Source organism: Diospyros lotus, chromosome 11 (assembly GCF_014633365.1).
Source record: "Diospyros lotus cultivar Yz01 chromosome 11, ASM1463336v1, whole genome shotgun sequence".
NCBI lineage: Eukaryota > Viridiplantae > Streptophyta > Magnoliopsida > Ericales > Ebenaceae > Diospyros > Diospyros lotus.
The window spans coordinates 22,788,884-22,814,252 of NC_068348.1; positions in this window are offsets into that span (position 1 = coordinate 22,788,884).

The following is a 25,369-nucleotide window of genomic DNA, read 5'->3' on the forward strand; positions in this document are numbered from 1 at the left end:
GGGAAATTAAGCCTAGTGGGCTTGATATATATATATGGAGTACATGGGGCTTGGGCTTAGGCCCATGGTGATAAATAACTTGAAAATAATGAAATTGGTGGCGTAATAAAAAATAAAATAACAATAAAAATAACAATAATAAATAAAATAAAGAAAAAGAAGAAAATAAATTAAGTTAGCATTTGTCAATAAAATCCTTAGATATTTTTGTCTATTATATGAGAAGAGGGGCGTGTTGGTAAAATTTTGAAATTGGCATGCAATTCGCACAGCCTTTCTATGTGCAGAGATTTCTACTTTAAGTGTATATTACCCATTCCTTTTCTTCACTGTGTCATTTCTTTCCTCACTCCCCATGTCTTCTTATACTTCACCTTCCCCTCCCATTTCTATTCAACTCACTGCTGCCTTCCATTTTTGCGCTGGTGGAGCTTTTCTTGCTTGCATCTTCATCAAGCAAGTTTCTTACTCAACCTCTACTACATTCTCTACATTTGGTACTTAACTTCTTAGCATTTTGCAATTTGCTAGCATGCTGTAAGCCCTTTGATGTAAATAGCATATACGTACAAATTTGTTGAGTTACAGTGGGGACTCGAATCGCCCTATTTATTTCAAGTGAATGGCTCCTTGGTAGATAAAGATGCAAATATTTATTCATTGTATCCGTAGCAGCTAAATTATATAGAGATGTATATATACACATTTATATATATGCACCACCTCTGTCGAATGCATTAGCCAGAAGAACAAACCCATTTGTATATATATATATATATATATATATTGTTGTAGCTGTATCAGCTGTTGGATGCCTTGTTGTAGCTGTATCAGCTGTTGGATGCCTTGTTCCAAGCAACCCATCTACATTTACATATATATATATATATATATACCTACATAGTTTGGTCATGGATGCCTTGTCCCCAACAGACCCATTTACATCTTCATACATATATACTTTTGTGCGTAGGAGAGTAGCTGCTCATTGGAAGTTCTCTATCTCTCTCTCTCTCTCTCTCTCTCTCTCTCTCTCTCTATATATATATATATATCAATAAAACCATCCAAATGGAGCTCTCTCTCCCCTCACTATTACATCCAGAAGCTCCTTTTTGCCATTTTCGAACCACCCAAGATGTATATATATACATATACACCATGCTCTGTTTCTGTTCGGCCACCCCACATTTGCATATATATATATATATACATACACACCCAAGTTGCTGGATGTCTGCCCCAAATAAACCCATTTACATTTATGTTTATAAATACATTCAAGCCAACGCCCTGCTCCAAGCAACCGATTTACATTCATATATATAATATATATATATATATATCCACGTCCACACCCTGTTCCAAGCAACCTATTTACATTTATATATATATATATGTACATTTACACGTCCAAGCCAATGCCCTGTTCCCATTTACATTTATATACATATATATACGTCTAAGCCATTGGGTGCCCAAAACAAACCTATTTACATCCACTTATAAATATATAAATATATACATATTCAAGGCATGGATGTTGTGTTGCAAACAAACCCACTTTTATATATATATGAATATATTATTTATATTCAAGCCTTTAAACGTCCTGTCTTACTTGAGTGCAACTCATCCTTACCCAATTAATTATATTTATGTATATAAAGATGAAAATATTCCTTTGTAATTGTTATTCCATGATTAAAGTAAATAATATATCAAATATATATATATTTATATATATATAAATACTTGGGGCTCATTTAAATAAATTGTAAAAATATTCATGAGCCTCTTGGAAATTTATTAAATAAATTCTTGGATAAATCATTGTGTCTCGTGTGTATAATTGATGTAAGTGGGAAACTATCCAGTGTTGTGAGATGAATAGAAAATATATAAAAGTATAGCAACAGTTGTGAGACAAATTTCATGATGTTTACATGAAAATGAATGCATGACACGTTTTGTACATAGTATATTCATGTTATAATGTTTCGTATTACTTATCTTTGCGCACCTATTATTTTGCGCGGAAGAAAAGGGTACCCTAGAGCACCTGGCACGGGACGAGATGGCCATAGCCCGGCAGGTTGGCTCCATATTTATTTGTGAGTTTTTATTTACATGATGCACTTGGGCATGTGTGAATTGATGGCTTGCGAGCCTATGAGATTTGATACTAACATTAATTTATATGCACATTTGCATAATAGTACATGGTGGCATGATACATTTAACTTGGAATTGATCAAGTCTTAAATTGTGATACTTGTATACGTCAGTCGAGTTCTGGAGTACTCTTTTTGGCGTCACCTTATTCTTGGTTCATGATCATTGTTTATTGTCCTAGAACTTGCTGAGCCTTGTGACTCACTTGATCTTCTTTGCCATTCCAGGTAAAGGGAAAACTATTATTGGGGACGAGTCCAGTAAGACTAAGGCTTAAGGATAGTGGTGTACGGGGACGCGTCCTAACTTAAAGATCCTGTTTAGCATTTTGGTGAGACTTGAGATGAAATGACTCTTATTTTGTTAGTTAACATTAGAGTCTCTTATCTATTTTGTATTGTCGTTGAGCCCGAACTCTTGAGATATTGGAAGTGTAATTGAATCTTAATTTAGTTTCCGCTGCTAGTAATAAATTGAGTTGTTTGTTTTATTATGGTTTGTTCTATATCATCTCTGTGATGACCTCATTTCGAATATCCTATGCTAGCGGGAATATTCGAGAATGGGCCCTTACAATAGATCTATTCAACCTAGATTTGCTACTTAGATCCTTTATCGTGGTTTGTTTTCTATTGGGCTTTTATTTATCGATTGTTTAGCATTATTTGGAGTTATTTGATTTTCGTAATAACTACCTTAAAGTATGATATTCTATTATTGGATCAGAATATTAGATCCTCACTATGGCAAGTTCAGATACATGCAATTTTGGCACATATGGATTTAGATGATGCACTTTTGGGCTTTGATAAAATGCCACAATCATGGAATACTAAAGAAAAATAACGTAACAATCGTAAAGCCTTATCTCAGTAACATTTGAATTTATCGAATTAAATTTTGCAGGATATTTTGAAAGAAAAAATATTGCTGCTTTGTTCAAATGAATTTAATAATTTCTACAGGAAAAAAGGAATTCTAAGGCATTTAATAGTTCAAGGTACACCACATCAAAATGGTGTAGTCAGGTGGATGAATAGAACCTTGATGGAAAAGCTACTTTGTATGTTGTCTAATTCTAGTTTATCTAAGTCATTTTGGGATAAGACTACAAATATGACATGTTTTCTGGTTAATTAGTCTCTTTCCTTTGTCATTGATAAGAAAACTCCAAAAGATGTATTGTCTAGTACTCTTGCAAATTATTCTGATTTAAAATTTTTTGGATATCCTATATTTGCTCGTGTTTATGATGAAAAATTAGAACCAAGATCTAAATGGTGTGTTTTTCTTGGTTATAAATTTGGTGTTAAGCGCAATAAGTTATGGGATCGATCCAAAAGTATATAAAGTTGTAATTAGCATAAATGTTATTTTTGATGAAATTGTTATACTTCGTGGTTTGTCTACAAAAGAATCTAATTCTACATGTTAGCAGAGCTCTGACTTTCAAGTAGAGCTTGAAATTGATAAGAGTCATATATCTGAATCATCGTCTCTAATTAAGTCAAGTCCAAAGGAAAGTGTTGGTCCATTAGAACATAGTATTACTAAAGATAGACCCTGAAGAAATATCAAACCTTCTCAAAGGTATGCTAAGGCTGATTTTGTTACCTATGCTTTGAGTCTGGTTGAAGATATCCATTGCAGTGAGTTTTGTGTGGATTTGTTTGGTGGTTCCGTTATGTGGATTTGGTTGGTATTCATTAAGGAGATTAACTCTCCATGATTTTTTGGAAAAAAGAATTATGGATAATTCCATATTTGAATTTTGTGTCAAGATGAAGATTGTGATAATTGTGATCCGACATTCAAATTTATCTGAGATTATGACCCCTAATTTGACCTTGACTAAGACTTTAAATTTGACTGTAATTGGGACGTTAAATTTGATTATGATTGAGATTTATCTCCAATTAAAGACTTATTTTTGTTACTCATCTTCTGATCAAAATATAATTTCTTGTATATATCTACATATGAGTGTTAGGTCTATAAATAGATGTCTAATACCCTAAAATTATTATATCAATATCATCTTAGTGATATTTTATTTTTTTTGCCCGTGATTTTTCTCGATTTGAGTTTTTCATGTTAAATTTTTGTGTTTGTTTATGTTTGATGGTTTGATTGTGGTTTTTTTTCAATACAAAATCTTAACACTTATCTTGAATTATAAACATTTTGACTATATGAACAAAATTTGTCAATCTATAATATTGCCAGTTTTAGGAAACATTATAGAATACATGTAAAAGGTAGTTTTCTATTTCTTTTTTATCCGAATTAAGATTAGGCAACAAAAAAGACTTTTGCCTTATTATTCGTGAACAATGCAATAGCTAGTCTTCTTTTACTTCTCAATAGGCATGGCGGTCGATGATGGGAAATAGGGATGGGATTGTAGGAAAGGGAGACATGTTTAGAAAGAGTGGATCAATGACAAGGTTTCTAGGTGATTATGTCCAAAAAAAGATGGTTCAAGAGAAAAGGGGTTTGCAAAGATAATAGATTGGTAGAGATGGTGGTTGATGATAAGGTTGATGAGGCTAGTCGACCACGAGGAATAAAATGGTTAGAATACACTTGTGTATAACAAACTTTGATTGTAGAGAATGAGGGATTTCTTGTGGCCAATGACAAGGTTCTTCCTTCAATGGCTAACAATGATTGGGATGTAGAGGATGGAAAATAAAATGGGTTAAGAGGAAAAGGGTTTGCAAGGGATGAGAGATTGGTAGAGATGGCAGTCGATGATAGGGTTGGCTGAGTGTGTTGTCTAATAATGAGAAAAAGGTCGATGATAAGGAAAAAATGGTTGTGTGGGAAACCAATAATAAGTAGGGAGGCGTGACAAAGATGGTGGATAGTAATGAGTGAGGCTTGGGTAGGCGATGTGGTGACAATGAGAAGTGATCGATGATGGTTGTAGAGGATGGAAGAGAATTTTGGTGGCAATAAGGAATGATTTGTGGTAGAGATGGTGGCCGATTATTGTTGTAAAGAATGGAAGAGAAGGTGTGGCAACAATAAGGAATGACTCGTGGTGGACATGATGACCAAAAATGACGAAGGAATAGGCAGTTGTGGCAATAAGGAGTCCTCGACAACTGTTGCAAAGGATGGAGGAAAATGCATAGTGGTAATGGTTGCAAAGGATGGAAGAAAAGGTGTGGCAACTATGAGGAAGGAGTTGTGGTGGAGAAGGTGTAGCGGCAATGAGGGTTAAGGTTGTTGTGGAGATGGTGGTCAGCAACAAGACTAGGGTGGCAAGTATGGTAGCGACAAGAAGTGGTGGCCACGTAACAAAGAAGATGGTATGTGATAATAGCTTGGGTAGGGACGAGAGTTTCTTGGAGGTGGGTTGTAGAGGATAGAGGGATAATTTTGAAAGAAAATGGATTTAGGGTTTTGATTTAGATGGGTTTGAAGTTTGTGAAGATTTGGATGGGTAATTTGGGCATTTTAAGTTGCGGGTGTTTGGACATTGATGAAAGAAATGAGGAAGGGGTGTTTGGGTAGAGTGCCACTCTAATAATCCAATTACACACAATATTGGCATTAACTATTTTATATGTAAACAATAGAAAAGACTAATAATTTTAAGCAAAAAGGATCCAAATTAATTATAAAAGATCATAACCACAGTGGGATTGGCATAATAGGATAATATTGCTTGCTTCCACATTTGCAAATCTTCTTTTTAGTATTCTTCTTCATCGAGTGTCTTTACTACCCCCCGCCCTCGTCCTCACTCTTACCCTCTTTGGTTTGTTTCAATTTGAAATTAGATACTCGAAAGAGGCCTCTCTCTTCTTCGCAAAGTGGGTATTGGAGCAAAAAGTCTATTGTTGTTGTATTAGAGAGCTATCGTTGGAGAAAAGCCATTGGTAGGAAGAGTCATCCTTCGCTATTAGTTGCAAAGCCTCTTACCATGTGTCAACTTTTTTTTTTTTTTTTAAAGCAGCTAAAGAAGAAGAAAATGAATCCAAGAAGAGAGAAAGAATAAAATGGGAAAATCATTACTACTTTTACCAAAAATTAAGGGCTAGAAGCAAAAATAAAACGACCCAAACCGACCCAAATCATGATTTTTTGATCCGAGTGGTCGGTGGCGATTTGGGCTACTAGAAAACTGATCGTGGCATTTGGTTTGGTTTCATAGTTTGGGAAACTAATATGTAAAACTGACTATCTATACCCTTAAATTGAAACTCAAAAAACTCTTAAAACTCACTAGTCCAACACCATGTTTAACAAAAAAAAAAACAAAAAAACCTAATTTGGAAGGTCGTTGGCAATTTGAATCTTTGAAATGAAGCGTGCTTGGAACCTTTAATTTTTTGAAAAGTTATTGGACAATATTTTAATTTGGATTTTTGAAATAAAGTAAGTTGGACACATTGACATGTTGTGTCTTTTAATTGAAACTTTACTTGTTTTTTAGCTTTTAAGTATTATATAAGATTGCTTTAGTTTTGTTGTGAGTATTAATTCTTGAATTTCAATAACTATATTTCTTACATTTCTCAAACTGCCTAAACAGTTAAACTGTTGTTTGGGTAATTTAAAACACGTGATGATTTGATTATGGTTTAAAAAAAGAAATAAAATCCCAAAAAATAGAAAAATGTAACCATTAATCCTATTTAATCAGTTCCCAAACCTAAATAAAATCTCAATTTATCTCTAAAGAAATGTAAAAGTCAATCAAAATTAGTATCCAATTTATTTTTGAATCGTGTAAGTAATTTTTTAACTTTTGAAATTAAAAACACAAATATAATGTTTAAGAATTTAATCAAAAACATATTTTTTTAAATAAAAAGCAATAAAATTCAAAGAATTGTGAGTTTAAAAATTCAGTTAAAAATCATATTTATTGGGGAAAATCCAATTAAAAATTCAATTATTTATGGATCACCCTACTTCCACTATTCAAAGATAAATTAAAAATTAATTTTCTTTCCAGATTCAAAAATAAATTAGATTTTCATAGATTATGAAATAATTGGTTTTTGCATTTATTTAAAAGATTTTGTTTGATTTAGGGACTAACTAAGGTTAGTCGTTACCTCTTTCACTTTTTTTCCATTTATTTTCTCTCTCTCAAATCATTAATTGACACCACTTTCTTCTATTTAAAGGTAAATTTGGTATTTTAATTTTTAATTATTTTATAATACTAAATTTATGTATAATTATTTAAGATTAATTGGGGCATATGGGGTGATTTTCTTTTTCCAACATACCAAATCTAGTTTTTTTTTATTAAAAAATGATATCAAATAAAGTTATCAATTAAAAATAAAAATTACAAGTGAGTTAGGCGTATCAAGTTATAAATTTTGAAGAGCAATTTAGTGGATTTTAGACTTTATAATTTTAAGTGGTTGTTAAGAGTTGGTGATCAAATGGGCGATCAGTTAAAAAGACATTTTAAGGTGATCGCGACTCTCAGTATTCGTGCTTTCGATTACGTCAGAAGAAGTAACTCACAAGTATGAGAGTTCGCCTCATTGCGAAAAAAAAAAGATCAAATTCACGACCCATCAAACTAATATCGATATATTACTCGGCCGCCGCTAGATTTCTCCGTGGGCAATTGAAAAGACATCTTGAGAAGGCAAAACCTATAGGGGTGTTTGCATATTATAATATAAAATAGATAAGTAGGTGATTTAATATTTATGTTTTATTTTTTTCTTTTTTAAAAAAATCCTATCGCTGTACGTGCGTCCCCCACTGAGTGAGTGATCAGTGACTCTCTTGGGTTTAAAAAGTTGGGCATGACGCACAAGGCCCACTAAACCCAATTGCAAAGTTAGGCTTTTGTTGGCTTCTCTCTCGGGTCTTTCTTTCTCTCTTTTTTTTTTTAACTCACAACGCAATGTTTTTATTTTATTCTATTTTTTAAATGTTATGGATTAAAAGGCTCTGGTGTGAGTGTGATCTTATCCCAACTCGTGCTTTAGGATAGATATTGTGGTTGAGAATTATTTTTAAAATTCTCACAGCACACAGTTCTGAAATATTTAAGAAATTGAGTTGTTCTCTTATTAGACGTCCATGACAGTATCACTTCTCTCTTCATCTCTTACATTCAATACATAATAGCGGAGAACCATGTAAGCTCTAGCGAGAGCTCAAGAAATACCAAATTCTTCCAAACTCTCACAATTCTTTAAGGGTTATTTAGATGTGGGTAAATGGTCGTCGTTGTATTTTAAAAAAATACATATAAAAAGATTAAAAGTTTGTTCAAAAGAGAATTTTTTTTCAAATAATAGATTTAGGTAAAAGCTGTCTTGTAAGATCTTTTAACAAAAATTCACTGATGGATTTAGGTGCATGAACTATTGGATTGGATGTCGAATTATTAACCCAATCAAATTATCAAGTTTGGAGGACTACAACGAAAATCATATTTTCTGATTGAGAATTTATGGGATATTGTGGATGGTGATGATAAGATTACTCAAGAAAAAAGAAGAGGATAAACTAGAGAAAGAGAAGGTTGTTGGGAAAATTGGGTTATTTTTATCAAATTTAACTTTATCATGAATAGTACATATATAGATAAATAATGTGTAAACAATTATACCAAAAATTGCATCAAAAAAAATCTCAAGAAAGATTGGACGGGTCACAAGCGGTCCTACTTAAAACCCACACTTCTTATATAGATTTTTTTTAGATATATATTTAATAACACAATATATCACTAACACCACTACAAATATACCCAGGAAAAAACCATTAAATATAACAATAAATAGAATACCAAAATTTAACGAGGTTTGGCCAATTTAACCTATGTCCTCGAACAGTACCAAAATATTTCACTAATTTTCAAAGAGAGAAATACAAATGAGAAAGAAGATAATACAATTTTGGGATTGTAATACCCCATGTTCGTGTGAGCTGCCACGTAATTTCGATGAGTTTAGGATACCGAAAAATTGGATTGATAACAGTTATAAGTACCGAATCAACTGCAGGGAATGCCTCAGAGTGAAATTGTCTAAGGAAAATTATATGGACTCGACGAGCGTATCGAGATAAGATTTATGGTATCGAAAGAAATTGAATCAGGAACAGTTTTCGGTACAGCTAAAATACAGCTGCCATTTAGGCTGAAAAATCAAATCGTTGTAGGAGTCTCCCGAAAAATCAACGGAACTCTAGGGGGGCTCCGGTTTTGCGTAACGAGCAACCCTTCAGTGGTTTCAGAAGGAAACGACAGCCCGGTGAGGACACTGACGCGAAATCGTCCTTTTCAACTAAGATTTGAATTATTAATTGGGGATTTTGGTATGGTAATGTAAATTAATTTGAAGTTTAAGGCCGTAGTTGCAATTAGGGAATTGCACTAGTGTAATAGGGATAAAATTTGAGATTTAATGTATAATTTTTAGAATTAATTATGCAATTTATATATATATATTAAAATAGCATATAATTATATATATGTGTTGCGTGTAGCAGGCGCCCCTGCAATTCCGCCATGTTCTGCAACCCCATCACTTGCAACATTTGGATAGATTTACACGCAAATCCCATGCCCCTGCCAATTGATGGCTGTCAGTAAGTGTGATCTTCACGCAACAAGAGATGGCGCAGGCAGGGGAGATGATGGAGGCTTCGGCTATATAAGGGGAAGTGGAAGAGGAAATGAAGTAAGCAAATGGCCACGGGAGAAGTTGGCCGAGAGATCGAGAGAGAGCTTGTGAGATCAGAGAGTAAGATCGTGGGAGAGAGAGTGAGCGACCGAGGAATGGCCACTTCCAGCGGCCATGGCCACGAAGCAAAGCTTCGATGCTGGCCATGGTGGACAAGGAAGAAGGAGCAGGGCAGCGCGCGGGGCGGTCAACAGCAGCCAAGACGAAGTCCAGCAAGGTCGGTGGGGTAGCGGGAGAAGAGAAGAAAGAAAGAAGAAAAGAAAGAAGAGGAAATGAAGAAGAGAAGTTGTAGGTGCATGAAGGGAAGGATGAAGATGAACAGCAAGAAGAAAAGAGAAAAAGAAAAATAGAAAAGAAAAAGAAAGAAAAGGAAGAAAAAGAAAAGGAAATTGGAAAAAATGCTGAAAAGTCCTAGAAAAATCCTGAAAAATAGGAAATGAAGATGTAATGATATCCTGGAGATTTTGGTGAGAAAAATAGCCCGGGCACGCGTTTCAAGGATAGGGCACGCATACCGAGGAAATCCGAGATGCTAAGTTAAGGTGAGTAAAATTCCTTAGAAAATTCCAGAAATTCAAGGATATTATTTTATGAATTATCGTAGTGAAATATTTTAGAAATATTTAATCTGGATTTATTGAAGAAAAATAGGAAGAAATAGAGAGAAAATTATATAAAATACTAGAAATTATGAAAAAATAAGTTTTAATGTTTATTTAAATAATTATGGTGATTAGGATATTTTGAGGCTGAAGTTGAAGAGACTGGTGCAAATTTTGAGATTGATACGCAAATCAAAACAAGGCACGGATATCGAGGTAGTCTGATAAGCTTGAAAAGGTAAGTGATACTCCCCAATTAAAGTTAGTTTTATGGAAAATGCTTGATTAGTAAGTGGTTTATGTTCCTCGAAAATGTTTACATCATATTGGCATGCTATGATATGTACCCCACACGTAGACTGCACCCATGACATGATTATGAAATGCATAAATACACGTCGATGTCATTGATCACTCGCATATGAGGCCGTAGGGAGTACGAACTGTCGTCGCTGCCTTACCAAGGGTGCACCCATACACCTCAACTTCGAAAGAAGGGGGCCGCTAAAATGGTAGGTAGCATAAGGGGTGCAGTTGACACCTACGAGGTAAGACATTGCATACACACATGACATAGCATTATGTACCCTTACTTAGATGATTCATCATCTAACTTGGGTTTTGCCCCTGGAACATTCAACGTTCCAGTCGGGACTTGTAGAGATGATTCCGAGAATGGTGATATGTAGTGACGTAAGACGTCAAGAAGCGAGTAAATGTATCATGTTATGTTGAGTAGTTTAAGAATTATGCACATTGTATTGTCAGACGCTTACGAATTAACTTTGTAATGAATGTCATGTCTAGTTATTATTATATGAGCAGGTTCGATTCAGCTTCCGCTTTGTATTTATTTTCTAGTGTAGATATCTCATCTAGCACTAGATACGGTCGTAGGGAATTTCGGGATAATGTAATAAAAAAAAAATATATAGTCCAAATTTCCTAAGGCATAACATGCCCTGAAGAAGTGGGCTGTTATAGGGATGGTTTTACAAATAGGAGAATACAATCTTGGTGAATTTCTCAAATTCCAATCAAATTCCTCAAAATTCTCTTCAAAAAAGCTATCATCAGTAGTGTCTTCAAATACACTTTGTAACACTAACTTCAAATACTAAAGATATTAATCAAGTCTAAACAATATTGGAACTTCACCGCTGTTACTACCTTAATCATCATATCAATAGGATTTTTAATAGTTTGGATCTTCTGAATTTGTATATCATCTTATTTCAAAAAAATTTATACAAAGTGATATCTTACGTCGATATGTTTCGTCTTTGTATGATAAACTTAGTTATTTGGTAAGTGAATAGCACTCTAACTATCACAATATACCTTGATGTACTTCTGACCAACTCCCAATTCATATAGCAACTCATAAAGCCAAATTGCTTCCTTCACGGCCTCTACGATTGCCATGTACTCTGCTTTTATTGTAAACAAAGTAATTGTAGACTGTAAGGTAGACTTTCAAATGATCGGTGTTTTTGCTAAAGTGAACACGTAATCAGTCGTAGATCGAAATTTATCTATATCACCAGCATAGTCGCAATTACAATAACCAACTATGTATTTATCCATTCTCATCTTTCTCAAACACTAAACTAACATCTATGGTGTTCAGAATATACCGCAAAATCCATTTCACAGCTTGCCAATATTCCTTTCCAAAATCATGCATATACCTCATCACAACTCCAACTGCCTATAAAATATCGGGCCTTGTACACACCATAGCATACATCAAGTTACCAATAGCATTTGCATACGAAACTTTTGACATATACTGTCATTCTGCAACACTCTTTGGAGATAAAGATGCACTAAGCTTGAAATGAGGAGCTAATAGGATACTTATAGGTTTTGACTTTTCATTTATGCCAAAATGTTGTAGTACTTTCTTTAGATATGTTTTCTGAGTCATACAAAACCTTTCTCTTTTCTTATTTTTTATTATTTCCATGCCGACAATCTTTTTTGCTTCACTCAAATCTTTCATTTCGAACTCCTTATTTAATTGAATCTTCAATTTTTCAATTTCTTCATTATTATTTGAAACTATCAGCATATCATCAAGATACGTTAGAAGATAGATGAAAGATTTTGTAGCTTGTGCAAATACACATAGTGATTAGGTTTGCTTCTTGTGTATCTCTACTCCAATATAAACTTATCAAATCGCTTATACCACTGTCTCGAAGATTTCTTCAATCCGTACAATGATTTGTTTAGTTTGTAAACATAATTTTCTTTATCAACAACCTTGAATCCTTCTAGATGAATCATATAGATTTTTTCTTCCAAATCACTATGTAGAAACGCGATTTTCACATCCATTTGAATTAGTTCTTGTTGATCTTTTAAGGTGTAACGACCTATTAGTGGGTCTAGAAGTTTATTAATATTTTAATTGTGAAAATTTGGAGATTTGCCCTAATAAATTGAATGTTGAAAAATATTCTTAAGTGTCAAAATTTATGTATTTAAATTCATGAATTGTGTTGCCTATTTGGGCCAAGTGTTTAAAGTCCAAGAATGTGATGGGTTTAGAGAAATCCCATGGGCCTAAAATGAAGTGGGCAATTAGTAAAGTGGGCATGGGCATTATATATTTATATATATATATGTGCATATCTTTATGTGGAAAAATTTGTATAAATAAATGATGTATTAAATTTATGGATTGGTTTTTCTTGGAAACTTGGGTTGAGCCCAAGGGGAGACTTTTTATATGGCAAGTGTTGTATGGTTGTGAAGCCCATTGGGCTTAATGTTATGTTGAGGCCTTTTGGTGGGCTAATGAAAATGGGCCATTATAATTAATTGAGTCAATGAGTTGGGCTTGGGCCCATGTAAGTGTATGAATGGATTTTTGAATTTGGGCTTAGGCCCATGTGTAAAATGTGAGAGATGGAATTTAATAATGAAATTATATACATATATATTTGTATTTTGGGGATTAAAAGAAAGAAGAAAATAATTGTAAAATGCAAAGTGACCAAATGGTCCTTGCTTTATTGAAAAAAGTGAGGGTGAAATGGGAATTTCATAAATGGGTATTATTATAAATGAATTTATGAGTATTATGGAGTAAGAAAGAAAATGAAAAAGAAAAGAAAATGAGGCAAAAGACCAAAATGGGTTTAATGAGTTATGGTATGTTTGTAAAGGAGATGGGCAAAGTGGTAATTTGGCTAAGGGGGTGGTTGGAAAGCTGGTTGGCGCCCATCCCTCCCCCATACTTCTTTATTTTCCTTGTTTTCTTTTCTCTTTCTTCTCTCCTCTCCTGATCGGCCATTCTCTTCTTCTTTCTTTCTTCTTCTTCTTCTTCTTCTTCCATTTTCAATCTCCATTGAAGCTTCAAAGGTGGGAGTTGCAGCTGGTTGTTCTTCTCGTTGGACCAAGAATCATTAAGGCAAGTTCTTCTTGCATTTCTTTTTGGTTATGCAAGTTATTATTTCTTCTTTGTTTGTTTCGTTGCAAGATCATGTTGATCTTCCTTGTTAATAAAGCGTTGGGCTCTTTTCTTTTGGGTCACATTGGTTTCCTTCTGGGTTTCCTTGTTTTCGAATCTTCTATTTTGTTAGGAGATCAAATCATGAGTTTATAGTGATGGGTGGATTATTTGCTCATTCCGTTAAAATCTTGTGTTTTGTCATCAAAGGGTCTTTTTGTGAGTTTTCATTAGGGTTTAGTTCACCCTAAATTCTCAAAGAATGACACTTGATTGACTAGGAATGTTAGAGAAGCAAGAATTGGTGTATCTTGCTTGGGAGGTTGAGTTTTGTGGGTTATCGTTGTTATTTTTAAGTTTCAGGCCACTGTTGGTCGACCAAGTATTTCTATCGATCAACCAAGTATGTGTTTTGTTCTTCAGTCGGTTGACCAAGCATTTAGATCGGTCGACCAAGTAAGTATTTTGTTCTTTGGTTGGTCGACCAAGCATTTCTATCGGTCGACCAAGTATATGTTTTGCCTTCTGTTAGTCGACCAAGTGGTTTCAGTCGGTCGGCCAAGTGACAATTTAAGCTTCTGTTAGTCGACCAAGTGTTTTTATTCGGTCGACCAAGTCCCTATTTAGTCGACCAAGTCTTCTTCATCGGTCAACCAAGCCTACAGTCGGTTGACTAACTCTTTTATTCAGTCAACCAACAGAATGCATTGATCCTTTCTTTGTGGTCCGATTCTTTTCTAACGCTTGTAATTTTTCCTCAAAACTCTTGTGATGTTCTAGTTGGCCTCAAAAATCATCTCGTCGATATGTAAGTGTTCCAAAAATAGGGAAGTTATTTAATGGTGGGAATTAAAAATGAAAATCGTGAGTTTTAATGGTGAATTCATGTAATCAATTTATTTGACCTTGGGGAATGGGTATGAAAAAGAATTCCAATGAATAATGCCAAATCATATGATAAAAATATCATTAGCTCATGTGAAGACATAACCTTGAAATGTCTAAGTATGCATGATGATCATGATGAGAATAATTCTAATAATGAAGCATGCCAATATGTTACTTGAAAACCTTCATGAGTATTGCATAGTACTATCATTTGTGATATGGAAAATGAATCTCAAGTAATGATGCGAAATCGTGTGATGAAAATACCATTGGCTCATGTGAAGATATAATCTTGAAATGTTAAATGTGCATGATGATCATGATGAGAACATTGCTAATAATGAAGCATGTTTGATATGTTCATTTGAAATCTACATGAGCATTGCATGGTATTATAATTTGCGCACCTATTATTTTGCGCGGCGACTATGTACTGCGGGGGAGAAAGGATATCCTAAAGAGCGCTTGACGCGGGAAAGGTGGCCATAGACCCGATTGGCGATGCTCGAGCCAAGTGAATGGTTAAATGATTTTTCTATGTATATGTATGCATGCATGTGAATGAAAGGCCTTGAGGGCCGATGTGATGCATAAAATGCATAATGATGATGGCACGGAAATGATCATATATTTATGAGAAATGAAATGATGCATAAAATGCATAATGACCATGGCATGGGAATGAGCATAATGAATGAGAAATGAAATGATGCATGAATTCCATAATGCTAATGGCATGGAAATGATCATAATGATTGAGAAATGAAATAATGCATGAAATGTACAATGCCAATGGCATGGAAATGATCATAATGATTGAGAAATGAAATAATGCATGAAATGTACAATGCCAATGGCATGGAAATGATCATAATGATTAAGAAATGAAATGATGCATAAAATGCACAATGACAACAGCATGGGAATAATAATAGTAATGGGATCTAATGAAAAATGTTACTCGTACTTGGGAAGTCGGGTTTATTCCATTTTGGTTTATCCATGCCTTGACTCTATTGTCTTTATTATTGTATATATATACTTGCTGAGCCTTGTGGCTCACCTTGATTATTCCTGTCATTCCAGGTAAGGGATAAGCTTTTGCTGAGGGCGAGTCCAAATGAGGCTAGAGCTTGGTTTAGTTGTGTACAAGGATGTCCCAGCCTCAAGATCTATGGGTGTAATGTTGAGGGCAAGAAATAGAGGGTTCAATGTGTAGTTAGAACCTTAGTGCCCTTTTATTTGAAAAATGTATGGGCAGTAAGCCCAAGATGATAATGTAAAGGGTGTGTAATATTTAATTTGAGCTCCTATTGATAGTGAGCAAATGTAGAGATGTTTTATTTTGGCTCCTGATGATCAGTGAGCAAGTAAAAAAAAAAAAAGAATTGGTGTTTATATTGAGTTATTGTTCTTGTATCCATTTCGTAACGATCTCCTTTCGGATTTTCTATGCTAGCGGGATGATCCGGGAGAGGGCCGCTACATAAGGTATGGCCACTTAAGAAGGGGCTGAATTGAGTGTTTAAAATTTTTCTCCCTTTTAATGAATATATTCTTGATTAATAATTATTTAAGAATATATATTTGATAAATATAATAAATTATATTTGAGATTAATAATTAATACAAGCCACAAAATATAACAAGAATAAATAATATGAAGCACAACACAATTTATAATGGTTCAATATTTCCACACATCTAATCCACTCTCCCAAGATCTAACCACCCTTGGGGTTCCACTAAATCAAAATCACCAAGATTTCTACACTAGCTTGAAAACTAGATACATACCTAGATTACAATGGGTTCTAGACAACCACAACACCAAGGTTTTATTCATATCTTATACTAAAAACTAGATTCACCTAAATTTTAATGGTTCTAGAAAACTTGTACAATCCACAACGGTAATTTAAATATTACAAATAATTTGTCTATACTTGGGCACAAATAAGCAATTAAGAACAAATTATACACGGTAATAATATTTAAATAAATAAATAAATTTGTAACCTCAAATGGAGAAGTTCGAATTTATCGTAGAAAACTTAAAGAACTTTTCTTCTCTTATCTTGTGGCTCTTTGGTGAATGTGCAATAATGTTTCGAGAGTCTCAAATTGCTTGGATGCTTTGATTGAGAGCGTTTGAGAGCTTTCATGTACTTTGGATATGCAATGGAAACACTAGGATATTCAAAAAATGAGTTTAGGGGGTATTTATAGTCATTTTGGACACTTTTTCAACGGTAAAAAATTTGACCATTATAATAGGAAAACTTAGTATAAGTTAAAATTAATATGTGCACTTAAATAATCAAGAGGACTTGTAGATTAGTTGGCAAGGGTGGCTAACTTGAGGTTGTGGGATCATGCAATGGGAGGTGCACCTAGTTGTTAAATTTTTTTTTAGGTTACATATATAATAAAAATATTATATAAATTAATCTAAATTATATTTAAAAAATATTTTTAATAGAAAATAATATTTTTGATAATACATATGATAAAAAAATATTTAATAAATTAATCTTAAAAATAGTTTTAATAAAAAATAATATTTTTAATAATGCATATGCTATGAAAATATTTTATAAATTAATAAAAAATAATTCGGTACTACAATTAATATATTTAAGAAAAATACTTTTTTTTGTTAATCACCAAAACTACTATAATTTGTATATTAAAAATTTTGTTTTTGTTAATCATCAAAATTTAATTAATATAAGTAAGTTGACTCAACAGTTCCAAATCCAATTACGCTACCATAGCCAATAAAATTATAATTGAGGAATGTTTTACAATTGAAGAAAAAAACTTCACTCTAATCAATGCCCTCTATCTGAGCATAACCTTTAGCCACCAATCTTGCCTTGTAATGAACATCATTTTTGTCATGAAATCTTTCTTTCTTTGCATATAGTCATTTGCATCCAATTACCTTCTTTCCCTTAAGTAAGCTGGCCAACTCTCATGTCTCATTCTTCTAAAGGGATTGCATTTCTTCATTCATGACTTTACTCCACTTTTCATTTTCTAAACTTTGGACAGTTTCATTATAAGTGGCAGGAATGTCATCATTTACGATTGGAGATGCATAGGCCACCATATCAACAAAACGAGCAGGTTTTTTAATCTCTCGCCGTAGCCTTCCTATTACAATTGATTCTTGTTACTATAAAGGTTCTTGGGTCGGAACCTCTTTTTCATGATTAATGCTTTCTTTACTCTTAGATTCCATAACATGGCAGTAATAATGGAACCAAACACATGTAAGGAATTGTAACCATTAACAGGTTCTCCAGACCACACCTTAAAAGGTGTTTTTCCACAAATAGTAGTTGAGACAATCAATTAATAATGTGAGTTGCATATGCCATAGCCTCAGTCCAAAATTGTCTGCCCAACCCAACATTAAACAACATACACCAAACTTTCTCCAACAATGTTTAGTTCATGCGCTCTGCCACCCCATTCTATTGCAGAGTATCTCTAACTGTGAAGTGTCGAATAATACATTTATCTTGGCAAACTTTGTCAAATAGATTATTTCTATACTCATGACCATTATTTGTTTTCAGTCATTTGATCTTTCTGTCAGTTTGAGTTTCCACTATGTTTTTTTATTTAAGGAAACATTCCAACATTTTATCCTTTTTCTTCAAAGAATACACCCATACTCTTCGAAATAATCATTAATAAAGGTAACATAGTAGTGTTTGCCTCCCATAGATACTATCTTGGAAGGTCCCCACACATTTAAGTGAATATAATCCAGAATACCCTTGGTATCAGGGATTGTAGTGCCAAATTTTACTATCGTTTGCTTCCCCTTAACACAATGCTCACAGAAGTCCAATTTGCAGGTCTTGACACCTTCCAACAATTCTTGTTTGGCCAAAATTTGCAAGGATTTTTCACATGCATGTTCCAAACGCATATGCTATAGTTTGGTTGTTTTTATATCCCTGTTATCATTGGAAGCTACTGTTGTTGTTGTCCCAATAACTGCATTACCCTGATAGTAATACAAGTTATTCTTCTTTCAAGTACCTTTCATCAATATGAGTGCACCAAAGATCACCTTTATAACTCCATTTTCTGTAGTTACTTTAAGTCCCTTAGATTCTAAAGTTCCCACAGAAATGATCATTTTCTGTAGTTACAGAGATCACCATTTTCTGTCAGTATTCTAATTGATCCATCATGATTCCTCAAATAGATTGTGTCAACTCTGGTTGTTTCACAAGGTGTGTCATTGTCATTCGCTGTCTAAACAACTCCTATATCAAGTTCTTGAAAGTCAAAGAATTAATCCCAATTAGGACACATATGGTGGCTGCAACTCGAATCCAAAAGAAAAGCACCAGAATAGCTTATTGAAAACATAAGAACAAGTGAAATGTTTGAATTTTCATCATCAAACTTAGCTACATTTGAGACATTTTTCCCTTTGTCAGGTATGTCTTTAGTTTTTAACTTTGGGCAGTCATTCTTTCGTACACTTATCTTTGTTCGATCTGAATCTCAAACTAGATCTCTCTTTCTTTCCTTTCTTTTGGCTTTGCAAACGTCCTCTTATAATCAATGCTTCTAATGAGTCATGTGTTGCTTCTTTCTTATATTTCTTTCTCAACTCATAGTTATGCAAAACAACATAAACTTCACTAAGAGACACTGGAACCTTCCCGTAAAATAGAGTAGTTTCAAGAAATTCAAAATCCTCAGGAAGGGATCCCAATAACATCAAAGCCAAATCTTCATCTTTGAATGTTTCATCCAAATTCATCAAATCAGCTACCAACTAATTAAATGTAGTGATATGATCATTCATCGTGATACCAAGAAAATAAGTAAAGCAAAATAATCTCTTCTTCATGTATAGCTTATTTTAACCGCTTTTCTTCAAAAATCTTTCCTCCAATGCCTTCCATAATGTACTTGCAAAAGTTTTCTTTGAAAATACATACTTCTACTCTCTAGACATGCATGATCTAATTGTTCCACACGTCAATCGATTGATGATCTTCCATTATTGTTCTTCAATATCAACTGGTTTCTTTTCTTCAATGGTGATATCTAAACCTTGCTGAAAGAGAGCATCTAGAGCATCGCATTGCCACATGTCAAAATGACCTGAATTATTAAACACCTCCACTATAATTCTTGTATTTGCCAATTTTCTCATCAAAGTGGATGAGGAAAAGACTCTCAATGTGGATGTTTCTGAACTTCTTTCATCTACCATTTATGTCATCTTCTATATTTAATAGTTATCAAAGCGGAATATCAATAATTCAAGAAAATCTTTTTTGACGTAGAATATCAAACACAACTGCAACCACATAGCATACTAAGAAACCTAGGCTATGATATCAATTGTTGGGGAAAATGGGTTATTTTTCCCAAATTCAATTTCACCGTGAATAATACTATATAGATGAATAATACTTGTATATGTGAATAGTGCGTGAACAATTGTACTAAAAATTATACTAGGAAAAATTCCAAGAACAAGTGGTCCCACTTAAAACCCAGACTCCTTAGATAGATTTTTCCTAAACATGGACTTAATAGTACAATATATCACTAACACCACTATAAATATACCCGACAAAAAATTACTAATTTTAGCAATAAATAGAACACCAGAATTTAACGAGGTTCAGCTAATTTAGTATACATCCTCGGACACCACCAAAATACTTCACTAATTTTCAAAGAGAAAAATAAAAATGAGAGAGAGGAGAATACAATTTTGGAATGGTTTTACAAATAGAGGGAGGGTTTCTTTTATAATAAAAAGAAACCCTCCCATCCCACTAAATCAACAATGTGGGATTGGGAGAGCAACCACCAAATCAACAAAAGTTGATCCAAATAAAGAGCATAAATAAAAGAAATATAAGTAGTGGAAGTAAAAGAATGTTAAAGGTGAAATTTATCTTAAGCATTCTACTCTCAAGGCTTATTTTGATCATATTATTTGATGTAAATTAGTGAGTCATGACTACAGATGTTAGAAATGGAGTTGGCAAATACGACTCAAGGGTAATCTTTCTGTTGCAAAATATTTTTTGAAAAAAAATATTATGTTTAGAAATTTCTTTATTAAATTAGGATGAGAAAATCTCTAAAATACAGATAAAGCATCAAATCATTTATGGACGTAAGAAGTAATATATTCATTTTATCACATCAAAGGTGAGCATGATAACTATCTTTGGAGGAGCTTTAGAATCTCTTTTCTTAACAAGAGCCCTTAACAAAGCAAATGACCTGTATTTTCAATAAAGATAAATAAATTATCAAGTAGAAGAAGAATTTCAAAGGGAAAGGAAAAAAAAATAGGTGATTCAAAACTTTGAAAAGACGACATAGACTTCTCCAAAGAGAAGAAAAAGTTATTCAAGTGCTATATGTGTGGGAAACTTGGTCATATTAAGAAAAATTATTGAGTTAAGTTGCGACAAAATAATATGATTGAAGTTGAGAACCAAAAAAAAGATGATTGGGGGAGATGTTACATTGTAGAGAAAACAGTGATTAGTCTTATGACTTCCATCAACTTTGATGATAACTAGACTGTGGATTTTGGTTGTGATCACCATTTAATAGGTAGTGAATCAAAAATTTCAAACTTTCACTCATATGAAGGTCATGATGCCATTGTTATTGTTGACAAAACTACCCATCTAGTTGTAAAGGATGGAATAGTGGTGATTGACCAAGACATAAACAACTCTATCACACTTCATAGTAGGTTTCATGTTTTAGGTAAGAAAAAAAAACCTCTTCTCAATAACTAAAGCAATTATGTATTGGTTAAATTGAGAGATGTCAAGTTTCATTCGAAATGTCAAGAATATTTAGGCTGATATTACGCACACCAGTAAAATAGTAAATGACATGAATATATTATTTGCTTCTCAATCTTATGTTGATGAGATAAGTAGTTATGATAATGCACTTATGTGACAAACAAAGCTTATACACCTTAATTGGATAAAATTAAAGGTGATGGTGAAGCCACAAAGTTTAACTAATTTTGATCTTGAACAAGTATGGGGAGACAATATGAAGGCGTATCGACTCTCATTTGACAAATCACTCTCAAGGTGCAAGTATTTTTGGAGCTAATACATAGTAATGTTATAGGATTGACCAAAACTCACTCATATTCTAGGTTTCATTACATGATTATCTTTGTGAGTGATTTTACAAGGTTCATTTGAGTGTATTTTGTAAAACAAAAGTTTAAGGTCTTCAATAGATTTTTGGAACTTAAAATATATATATATATATATATATGAAAAGTGTACTCAAGAGACTACATACAGATAATGAAGGAGAATACGCTTGCAAAGAGTTCACATCATTTTGTAGATGCCAAGATATCAATAGGGAACTTTCTTGTGCTGATGCACCTTAACACAATGGCGTGGTTGAAATAAAGATTTGACACTTGGTTGAGACATAAAGGCTAGTTACATTTGAACATTTTTTTTAATTCACTTTGAGTAGAAGGTATGTCTTATGTTACTTATGTGATTAATAAAGTGTCACTTAATCCGACAAATATGAAGGCGTTACTTATGTGATTAACAAGGTGTCACTTAATCCAACACATATGAAGTCTTCATATGAAATTATGTTTCAAGAAAAGACAACTATAAAACATTTTAAAATTTTTGGATATATCTACTATGTTCACATATGAGGCTCACAAAAGACGTAATTGGATGAAAAATACAAAGTAATGCATATTTGTTCAGTATGATGAAAGGAAGAAAGGGTAGAAGTGCATGGATCTAGAGATCATTAATTTCACTGTCTCGAGTAATGTTGTCTTTGATAAGACATCCTTCTAATATAATTCTAATGAAATTTCAATTGGTTATGGGAGATCAAATTAGGAGCCACTCGATATTTTAAGTATGCCATTGACTTCATGTAGTACTTCATCAAAAGATGAGCAAGGAAAAAAAAGAGTAATAGCAACCACAAGACTGAGGAAGAATAACATGGCATGCTAGAGGTGATAGAAAATCAATGTCCAAAAAGAGATATTGGCAAGCTTGTATGATGTAGGGATGGAAATTTGGGATGATCGTCCTTACACGGTCTTTGGTGCTTATGCCCTCGATTATGTAAAGAGAGATAAATCGTAGGTTGAGTTTTTGGTCCTTACGCAGGGTGAGGATCGAAGTCGCAACCCACCGAATTGATATTGGTACATTGCTCATCCGATCGCTCTACCTATACTCCGGGGGAAGAAGGGATGGAAACTTTACTTAAGGTGTTATTTTGTTAACCCACTTGACAAATAGGAGCTTACTTGTTTTGATGAAACAATTGATATGCAAGAAAGAAATGTTGTTATGTATGAAGGGACGAAAGAAAATTGAGGAGTTCAAGATTCGTACGATGCCTATTATGACAACTTCTATGGATTAGAAAATGTGGTAATTAAACCTATATGATGCAGTTTAAGGTAGGAAATTGATAGACATCTTGATTATGGGTGTAAATTGAGGAATGTTGAAAGCAAGCTTTCAAAGTCTAATATTAGAAAATATCTCAACATGATCTGGTTTTCAAAATTCAAATTTATCAAGTTGATTTTTTGGTAATTGTAAATAGAATAATAACTATTTGGTGTGCAATAGGTTAGAGTTGAATCATAATTATAGATAGTTGCGAAATTCTAGTTAGACTTAGTTTTAAATTATTTTAGTCTACAAACAAAACTAGATATTTTTTTTAATTAATACAAGAAAACATTCAGAGTAAGATTTTAATGTTCTCATATTATGCGAGGTATATTTTTCTCAATAGAAACATCTCACTACAACAAAAATGATTTGTTGAGGCATCTTTTTGAGGACATTTTTTAAAAAGTGCCTTCTAAAATTTTATTTTAAGGCACAATTTAAAGATGTGCCCTAATACAATAACTCTAATGAGGCACAACAATTAAGTGCCCTATAAAATATTATTTTTAAGGCACAATTTAAAGAAATGCCCCAATAAAATAATTTTAATAAGTCATGACGATAAAGTATCTTAATAAACAAATCTAAGTGCCCTAATATATAAATTTAATATGACATAATTTTTGAAATACTCCATTAAAATAATTCTAACAAGACACTTTGATAAAGTGTCATAATATACAAATCTTAAGTGCCCCAATAGAATAATTCTAATGAAATTTAGAGATACTATAAAATTAATATAAACACATATATTAATAAGATAATGTGCAGGTTAGGTGGTCACGCACTTGCAAGAAGAAGGAAAGGTCCAAGGTTCAAGCAAAAGGGAAGGGTAAGTTGGAGTTAAGAGAAGGCCTTGCGAGGGATGTGAATAACAAATTTATAGTGATTTTTTTATACATTTTTAAGTGTTGCAACAAATTTAAATTTATAGTTATTTTTCAAGCATTTGTAAGTGCCTCAATATGTTTTAGGGGCACAATTACGCGCGACATTATTAGTGCTGTAATAGTTAAAATATCCTAATAAACTATCTATGAAAGTATTTTTAAATGCTTCTTAATCTAAAATTTGTTATAGTGTCTAAAGCTTCTTTTGCCTCACTTGTTAAGAGTGACTTTTAATCTCTTTAATCTTTTTTAATAGATTACCTCTATTTTTCAATAAAAAAGTGATTTAGATCATGTTATGAAAGCCATTAGATATCTTGTTATTACAAAATATGACTAGTTAGTTACAAAACATGTTGCATATTCATCATAAATTTCTCAAGAAACCAAAGTGAATTTAACTTTCAACCCTGCCCCTTATTAGTACTTGTAAAATCTAACACATTGAATGTACATTGATGAGTATTGTCACTTAGTAAAGGTTTAAAAAATCATTTTCACGCATTTAGGGGGCATTTAGTACGAGAGAAATTTTAAGATTTCTGAGAATATTAAGTTGGGAATCTATATTCCCATGTTTGGTATAATTTTTTTTATAAAAAGAATCCTGAAAAATAAGATTCCTAGGAATGATTTTTAAGCAACTTTCCCATAAAAAGATTTCCATGAGAGATTGGGAATCCAAGTTTTCCATAGACTTGGAAATGTTTTTAACAAAGAAAAAAATTAAAACATCCCTTATCCTTTTATAATCTCATACAAACATATTATATATGTATGTATATATATATTTATATATTATATATTAAATATAAAAATATATATTATAATACATTTATATTATTTATTATAAAATATTATATATATTAAAGTAGATATTCATACAAATATATATTATGTATATTATATATATATATATGCACATGCATATATATACATAATTTGTAAAAACAATGACATTTGTTTGACTTTTTAAAGATATTGTGGGTCTCAATATTTTATATAGTAGAAGGAATTTATCATTTTTAAATAAAAAAAATTAAATAAGGGTAATTTTGAAAAAAAAACATGAATTCTCAAAAATGTTACATTTAAACCAAATATAGAAATGTAAGATTTTCAAAAAAAAAATACTCAACATTCCTGAGAATGTTTAAACCTAACCAAA